This window comes from Cnephaeus nilssonii (assembly GCF_951640355.1).
Source record: "Cnephaeus nilssonii genome assembly, chromosome: X".
Taxonomy (NCBI): Eukaryota; Metazoa; Chordata; class Mammalia; order Chiroptera; family Vespertilionidae; genus Cnephaeus; species Cnephaeus nilssonii.
In genome coordinates this window covers 14,655,159-14,664,323 of record NC_137071.1, presented here as the reverse complement: position 1 = coordinate 14,664,323, position 9,165 = coordinate 14,655,159, and the positions used below count along the sequence as shown (strand labels likewise).

At 39.1% G+C, this 9,165-nt stretch overlaps 1 pseudogene across 1 annotated transcript; it reads right to left on the bottom strand.

The window, feature by feature from the left end:
• Window positions 1–5,407: 5,407 nt before the first annotated feature.
• LOC307095786 (DNA-directed RNA polymerases I and III subunit RPAC2-like) lies at window positions 5,408–5,794 on the bottom strand (annotated as a pseudogene). The gene has a single exon. The product of its transcript is annotated as a DNA-directed RNA polymerases I and III subunit RPAC2-like (transcript).
• Window positions 5,795–9,165: the final 3,371 nt, after the last annotated feature.

Sequence of the window (9,165 nt, the reverse complement as noted above, 5' to 3'; positions counted from 1 at the left end):
AGTTGGGGGTGAGATCAGGCTGGCAGAGGAGGGCAGTTGGGGGCGATTAGGCAGGCATTGGAGCAGTTAGGTGTTAGGCTGGCAGGGAGCGGTTAGGGGGTGATCAGGCTGGCAGGCACAAGCAGTTAGGGGAAATCAGGCAGGCAGGCAGGCGAGCAGTTAGGAGCCAGCAGTCCTGGATTGTGAGAGGGATGTCCAACTGCCGGTTTAGGCCCGATCCCTTTGGGGATCGGGACATCGCCCGAGGGGTCCCAGATTGGAGAGGGTACAGGTTGGGCTGAGGGACACCCCCCTAGTGCACAAATTTTGTGCACTGGGACTCTAGTCCTATATAATAAAAGGCTAATATGCAAATAGACCGAATGGCAGAGTGACCAGTTGCTATGATACGCACTGACCACCAGAGAGCAGATGCTCAACACAGGAGCTTCCCCCTGGTGGTCAGTGTGCTCCCACAGGGGGAGCACTGCTCAGACAAGAGCCAGGCTCACGGCTGGCGAGTGCAGCTGCAGTGGCAGGAGCCTCTCCTGGCTCCACAGCAGCGCTACAGACCCCTTGGGGGTCCTGGACTGCAAGAGGGCACAGGCCGGGCTGAGGGATCCCCCCCAGTGCACGAATATCGTGCACCAGGCCTCTAGTATATGTTCATATTATATATTCATATAGATATGTTTATGAATGAGATAGAACAATTATTTTTACAAAGGACTATATACTTATATATTACATTCATTAAGGATACAAAATCTCTATGATAGTTATTGCCATGGCTACAAAGTCTTTTATTTAAACCATGCTCAGTGACTAATATTTCTTATGTCATTTGCCCTTGCTTTTTGATGCAAGATCACTCAGATAATAGAATACCATTTCTCTTTCTATCTGATCAACATGACAATTTATTAAAAGAAATGTAAAAAAGGAACATTTTGTTAGTAATACATTATTAGAATTGTGTAATACTTGTTTAAAAGTGCTCAAAACCAATTACTTGTTTCTGCTTCATTGCTAAAGGCATGGCAAGCAAGAATGCAATTTTGTTTTCAGACAATGAAAGCTTAGCTTTATATAGAATTACTATTTTCTGGTTTAAGAGAAAGGACTTCAAGATCACCTTTCTTTAATGCAAATCACCTTTTCAAGTAAATGCCTCTCAGGTTGATAACTCTTAAATCACCATTATTAATTGATCACAGTAAGGGATATTTTTCATGGCTAAAGACAATTGAAATTATAGCTTCCTGCAAGGACATCTAGAGAATGGTTTCCTTAAGGAAACACAAGACATGTGCTGGCGATTATCTATATACACCGAGTGGCCAGATTATTATGATCTCTGAACGCATAATAATCTGGCCACTCAGTATATATTAGAGGCCTGGTGCATGAATTCGTGCACGGGTGGGGCCCGGCCAGCTTGGCCAGGGGGAGGGGACATGGGCAGTTGGCTGCCTGCCTGCTGGTCAAACTCCTGGTCGAGGGGACAATTTGCATATTAGCCTTCTATTATATAGGATATACACTGAGTGGCCAGATTATTATGCGTTCAGAGATCATAATAATCTGGCCACTCAGTGTATATATAAAAGGCTAATATGCAAAGTGTCCCCTTAGGAGTTCGACAGGGAGACCAGGAGTTTGATCACTCTCTATGATGTGCGCTGACCACCAGGGGGTGGCGTAGAGCAAAGGAAGGCCCAGTTGGCAGCTGGAGGCAGGGGAAAGAAGGCCCAGCCAGCAGCCGAAAGGCCCCGATTGGCCCTAGGGACCAATCAGCCAGGCCTAGGGACCTTACCCATGCATGAAATTTGTGCACAGGGCCTCTAGTCTTTCATAATACATTAAACTTTTAATGATTAAAGGAACCTGAAAACTATTTGAAAGCATAAAAGAGTAGGACGATTTCTCATCCCCAAGTCTTTTTTTCTGGAAGGAAATAAGTATTCCTATTTATTTTCATAAAAATAATAGCAGACGATGTAAATTTATTCTAGACTTAGAAAACTGATGGAAGTAGCAAATCAATATACATTAATGAAAAGAAGCAGGATTACTTGGCACTTAAATGAAACAACTTTTTAATTGGAATGGTGAATATGTTTAATATATGTGTATACATGTAAAACATTTTACTGAATCAAATATTTTCTCACTGCTTTGCCAAGTAGTGCAGTATAAATATATCCTTCTTAGCTGGTGCTTTGCTTTTCTAAGAGTAAAGTATTGCCATGTATGTTTGTTTGCATATATTTGCTTATTTCTTATCCTTAACCTACATCATCTTCCACAAGATGTTCCAGCATCTCTTTCTCACAGGCCTTACAGTACTATTTCATACAGAGTTTGAATTTAGTTCTTCTTTGATTTCTTCCTTCCTTTCTTCTTTTTTGAGGAGGACTATTTCCTCTTCAGACCATATCAATAACCATTCATCTTGGAGCTTAAGTTCCTTATTATTCCACGACTACATTGCTGCCCCTCCATGTTGCATCTCCTGTTTTCCTATATCATTCTCTTCTTTTACTCTACCTTTTTTTCCTAGGAACATGCTTCATGAAGTTCCGAATAAAAGGTCTCTAGAAATTAAAACAAAGTAGGGTATTTGCATCCTATCACATATTTATTCTACTATTATCAATCAATCATTTGACTTATTAACACATCTCCCCCAAATTAAATGTTTTTTCCCTTCCTTTGCCTTTGAGCTTTCATTCTGGCTTTAGAAAAATTCCATGTTTTTGTGCTGCCTGAAGAATTAATGGGCTAGATTTTTCAGACATTCATGTCAGTGAGGTTCTTGGGCGCCGCTGAAATAAGCATTTTCAGAAGCCCTCACTGGAGGACGGGATGTGGAAGAAGGCTTTATTTGCATGGAGTTACATTTCTCAGGTTCCAAAGTCCCCTGCCCCTTAAGCCAGTCCTGGAAAAGGGGCAGCTGGGGTTCCAGTGAGCCAGAAGCAAGGCCAGTGTCCAGAGCTTCCTTCCATGTTGCAGCCGGGTGTGGTTCCGTATTCAAGCTAATTAAAGACCATTAGTCCATGTGTGGAGTCCCACATGGCCATGTGCCACGTGGGCAGAAGGTAGTGCATTACCATGCAGCAGGAATCCCAAGAGGGTGTGCGCGTGAGAGAGAGAGAGAGAGAAAGGGAGAGGGAGAGGGAGAGAGGATAGATAGAGAACATGAGGGAACTTCCTTTGTTTGGAAGTTAATATATTCAGGTTTCTCGAGCTTGCAGTGGCCATGCCTATTTTAACCAATTACTCACTTTCAGGTGTGATTGATGGGCAAGCATCTTCCCATGTCACTCAGACCTTACTGGGCATGACTCTAAACTACCTTTGTCTAGTCCCTTCCTCCATCAACCAGTGGGGAACAGACTTGGAGAATGTTACATGCAGCTTTTTTGGCAAAGCTTTATAAATGGCATGTCTATATTATCTGGCCTCACCTTTCACTCCTTTCCTGTTAAATAATAGCCAGGCTATTACAATGGTATCAATTGTATTATCCATTCTCCTTTATCACTATGTGGTATTGTTCTTTTCTTTCTAAAAGTTTTAATGATCTCCTGCTTGGCACTCATGTTATGAAATTTCACTATTTTATGACATAGTTGTTATGGATTTTAAAAAAAATTCAGTCTGGACACTTATTTCTTTCATTTTATTACATAATTTCTTTGATAATTTTCTCTACTCTCTTTTATTTAAAAAATTAATTGATTGATTTGAGAGAGAGAAGGAGAGGAAGGGAAAGACAGAGAGAGAGAGAGAGAGAGAGAGAGAGAACTTGTTCTACTTATTTAAGCATGCATTGGTTGCTCCTTGTTTGTGCCCTGACTGGCAATCAAACCCACAACCTTGGCATATCAGGATGAACCTCTAACCAACAGAGATACCCAGTCAGAGCACTATTCTCTTTTAATGATTGTGTTTATTGGAATTAATATCATTTACTTGGATATTTGACCTAAATCAATTCTCTGTTTTTTTTTCTCTTTATATTCATTCTTTTCACTCTACTTTCCAGAAAACTGCCCATTATGTAGGTTTTTATCATCTTTACTATATTATTTATTTCAGCTATCCTATTGTTATTTTTCTCTGACCATTCATCCTTTCATATTATTCTTTTCTTGTTTAATAGATATAGTATCTTTCCTTATCCTTCTGACTACATTAATTATTGTTTTATTTTTATGTTTTCTTCTGACAGTTCCCCATACTTCCTCTGTTTTCTTCCGTTTTTACTTTTATATTTTAAAAATAAAAATTATTTTTATACTTTATATTGTTTTCTTTTATATTTTCATTTACTTACATGTATGTGAAACAACATTCACCACATCTTTCATGTGCTTCAGCTCTTTGTTCATATTTCAACGTCTAATACTAAAAATTTATTGAAATATTGTGGGTATGAAGGTAATTTTCTCAGAGTTATCTGGCAGTGGAGGGTGGGAATTTTAGTGAGAATAACCCTTAAAAGAGTATCTGTAGCAATTTTTCCTGGGGACTGATCAGTGTATGCAGTGAAAACATAAATTAGTTTATGCAGCTCCCATGCTTAAAGTACTTCAATAATGCCCCCATGATGCACAGAATAGAAGTCAGACTTCATATCAGGACCCTTTAAAGCCCTGTATGATGTAGCTTCTGCCTGTCCTTCAAATTACATTTCATATCACACATTGGTCTGCACTTTAGTCCTGGTAGCTTCCTTTGGCCCTTGGACAAACCATGTTTTTTCCACAGGGACTTTGTTTTCATATCCAAAATACTGTTGTAGACATTTAAGGCAAATGAGGTGAAGAGTAGTCAAATATAGTATTCTGAGTATTTTTTAATATATTTGTATTGATTTCGGAGAGGAGGGGATAGGGAGAGATAGAAACATCAGTGATGAGACAGAATCATTGATTGGCTGCCTCCTGCACACCCCACACTGGGGATTGAGCCCACAACCCGGGCATGTGCTGTGAGTAGGAATCGAACCATGACCTCCTGGGTCATAGGTCGACGCTCAACCACTGAACCATGCTAGCTGGACTGTTTCATAATTTCTTTGATAATTTTCTCTATTCTCTTTTATTTAAAAAATTATTGATTGATTTGAGAGAGAGAAGGAGAGGAAGGGAAAGACAGAGAGAGAGAGAGAGAGAGAGAGAGAGAGAGAGAGAACTTGTTCTACTGTTTGTTGTTTTTTAGTTTATTTTAAAGAGGGAATTTATTAGCAGAATACAAAGGTTCTTGCAGGAGTTCCAACAGCTATAAGGAGTTAATAGTTAGAATCACACTTTTCTGAAAGGGCAGATCATGTTGTAATAAAAAAAAAAACTTCTGGGTTTTGCAAGATCATGAAGGGAATATCCTGGAGGACGTTCCTCCCTGTATAGTGCACAAGGGACTAGAATGTGGATTCATTTCTGCTTGCTTTTTGTTCCTTATATTCCTTTATGGTAGCCTCAAACTTGCCAAGCACATGTTGGCAGGCATTCAGGCATCTCTGAAATGGCTCAACAGCTGGAAGAGCACCTTTAGTCTGCATAAATTAATTTTTACTCTCTGAAGGGTGGGTTGTAGTGTAACCACAAATTCCACTTATGGGTTCTTCATGATCATGTAACTAAGAGAATTTCCTACGGTATGGTCCTCCTCATGCAAAACAAATACCACACAGTCTCTATCTGCTCCAGCTGCCTGAAGCATTTCCAGGGCTGTCTTCCTCTCCCCTTCAGCCATTGAGGTCTTCAATCCAGATATTTTTTTTCTGTAGCTTCTGGTCCTCTTCCATCCTGGGGGCAGCTTCTGGGAGTCTCAGGTGGTGCTAGTGGATGGGATGCTCTGCCCCATATCACGGAAACATGCCAGTGAAGCAGGAAGCCTGAGTGAGTTTAATGATACCACAGTATGATATTAATTGCTTCACAAATAGAAACCTCTTATTCTTCAAGCATATCCCACCTTGTTAAGGAAGGAGGATACCCATGAGAACATGGAATCATGGAAGTCAAAAGGTGAAGATTTTTAGGAATGTCAAATGCTATCAAATGATAAAGAAAATGAGAACCCAAAATTGGCCATTGGATTTAGCAAAGTATACATCACTGGTAATCTTACCAAAAAGTTTCTGGAAAGAATTAGAGATTAATGCATGACTGAATGAGTTCCAGGAAGAAAGGGGGGAGAGAAAATAGAGATAGTATACTCAGCCCTTCACCTTAATACAACACATTTTGAGCAAATAATTTCTTCACATCTTGAAATACTTTAAGGACTCTTACCAGCCATATATTTAGAATTGGTATGGTTAAACTCTATTTTCAAATGAAGAAATTGAAGTCCAGAATAAACTTGTTTTTGCTTTTTAGTTCTAGTTTAAATCATATTCCTCAAAGCAGACTTAGTCCTTTCTTTCTCTGTGCTACCTAAATGCTTTCTACAGACATTATCTGTGAATTTGCCTCTTGTTTGCATTCATGTTTAATTACAATTTCTGCACTATGTCTCGAACATAGTACTTTCATAAGAAATACTTGTTTCATTAGAATACAACCAAGGGGTTTAACCAGTTAGGTATTATAGAAGAAATGCAGTAACAAAGACCTTCAGAAATAATATCAGAACACTTTTCTTTGCACCTTGGTTCAAGTATGGCCAGGAGATCAATATTTGGTGCCCCACACAGGATTTGGAACCTATATACTGAAACCCCAATCTTACTAAAATAGCAATCCCATCCACATAGCTGTCAACTCATACGTATAGCTTAGTACCTGTGGAAATTTACCATAATCCCAAACTGAGATTCAAACATGGCTTAAGTGTGTAGATATTCTAGATGAGATGAATTATGTCAACTGACTTATTTTTTCCTCCATTATTTTTGCTGATGTAATTATAAGAGGAAGATTTGTGCTATAGCTACATGGAAAGAGAATGGAACAGTGTTAGGGGAGAATAGTGTGTGTTTCCCGTTCAGATCCATGGAGAGATCTGATTATGAACCGCTTGGAGAAACAAGTTTCAGGCAGAAACTGAAGGAGGCACCTTCATAAAGGACAATGCACAATAAAGGGTGCAAGGTGGTGACAAAGTGACCCAGAATGCAGACAGGTAGGTATTTTTTTGTTTGTTTGTTTTTCAATTTTGTATGTCATAGAGTTCCACTGGAGCACCCTGAGTGCTCAAGTGCAGTGGAGGTGATGCTAAGTAGAACAGTGGTGAAGCAGCAATGAAAGTTTGATTCTTGTGATGTAATAAATAACTAGTAGCCACAGGAGTACTTAACATGTTTGGGAATTTGTGAATGCATGTACTAAAATATTTAATGACTCTCTTAAATAATTGAATTAAATGCCTTTTACTTTAAAGGAACAAATGTAGGTGGGGACAAGATATATAAAAACTTAAATCATTATTCTTACGGTTGTTGTGTTCACATCATGGCATCATAGGGAAGTGCAAGAATTTGATTATGTTTCTGTGTATGCATGTGTATGTATGTGTCCGTCTATAATTGCTACTTTTACCAAATTACTCTAATTTACCTGAAAGAGTTAATAACACCTTCCTCAAAAGACTCACTTAGCCTTTCCCCAAGCACAAAACACGGCTTAGTCACTAATAAAACTGCGTGAGAGAAAGTCTATGAACATCTAGAGAACAATGAAATCATGCAAAATAAACACAGTAGAATCATTTACAGTAAATCATGCTGGGCAAAGTTGATGTGTTTGTGGGTGTTTTTTTGACAGATTATGAAATTAGTGTATGGAGCGAGAACTATGGATAATAAATGTCTAAGTTTCAATAAGGTGGTTGATATAGTGGTGCAAGTAAATGTATACAAATTGTCAAATAAGTTTTGATAAGAACACAGTAAAATGGATTAAAAACAAACTAAGAGATCGTAAATGTAGAGGATGATAAATGAAAGTAGGACCTTTGAAGTACCAGAAAATGAGTCTTGGCTCTATTAAGTGGATTTCTGATCATAAATACAGGGCAAATAGGGTCTGAATTAGATTGGCAGATCATATCAATTTGGAAGGAGCTATAAAACACAGTTTGGAAAGAGAATGATATAACTGGTTGTAAATAAGTTAAGTCTGTAGGCAGAAAAGAACAAATGAGATTCAATTTGTACAAGAGCAAGCAGGAAAAATATTACTAAGCAACTGAATAACAGTACCATTTCTTGCTAAAAAAAAAAAGTGATGGCATTGCATTTTACAATATATAGCATGCCTGGTAAATGCTTATTTTTATGAGCTTATTGCATAGCAAACCAAGAGAACAGACTACTTTCGGGAATAAGGTTGATTATCCAAGGGAAGTCATTGAGTTCTCCTCGGACTGCATGCTAGAGTCAGTGTGTTTGGCAGATGGGCCAGCTGCATTTCTTGTTTCCATCTCCATCTGGCTCCTTCTGATTCTTGGAGCCTTTTCTGCATGTTAGGAAACAGACAGCAAATATTTCTTATTAGTATAGCAACATGTCCATAATACTCTTTGATGTTCAGTCAGAGGCTACATTTAAGTTGTGATTGCAGAATTTTTGGACTGGAACCCAGGCTCTATGTCCGCTGGAGTCGAAGAATGAATCCAGGGACAGAGGGTAATATAGCAAAGGTGGAGATTTTTTGAAGAACAAGTACAGACTCCCACATGGGGAGAGGGAAAGAGTCCCACAGAATGGACTCCCAGGTGGGGAGGGGGAAAGGGTCCCACCGACTTCTTGTTTCCTTGGTTTATAAAGGCTGCAGTTCCTGTGTCCTGATATCCCCTCTGATTGGTCAATATTCCCTTTCGAATTGGTTACTATAGTGATTCCTGAGGCCCTCCTCCCTCATTGTCCTCCTATTCCCTCTGGGCTTTCTTCTTCCTTTATTTTGTAAATATAGACCTTTTTTGGCTACTTCCAGTTTCCCTTGCCTTATGGAAATGTAAAGGTGCCTGGCTTCCTTGTGCTATGGAAATGTATCTTCTCCCAGTCTGTAGCCCTGTGTTTTTCCATGGACCCCAATTCTAAAAATTCCCCTAAGCCTGCCTATATTACCCTAAAATTCCTGTTTCAGTTGTATCCCAGTACATATTCCACATATTATCTTCTCAAGTATATTATTTGTTATCTGTCAAATAGAAGTGCACAACTTCTATCCA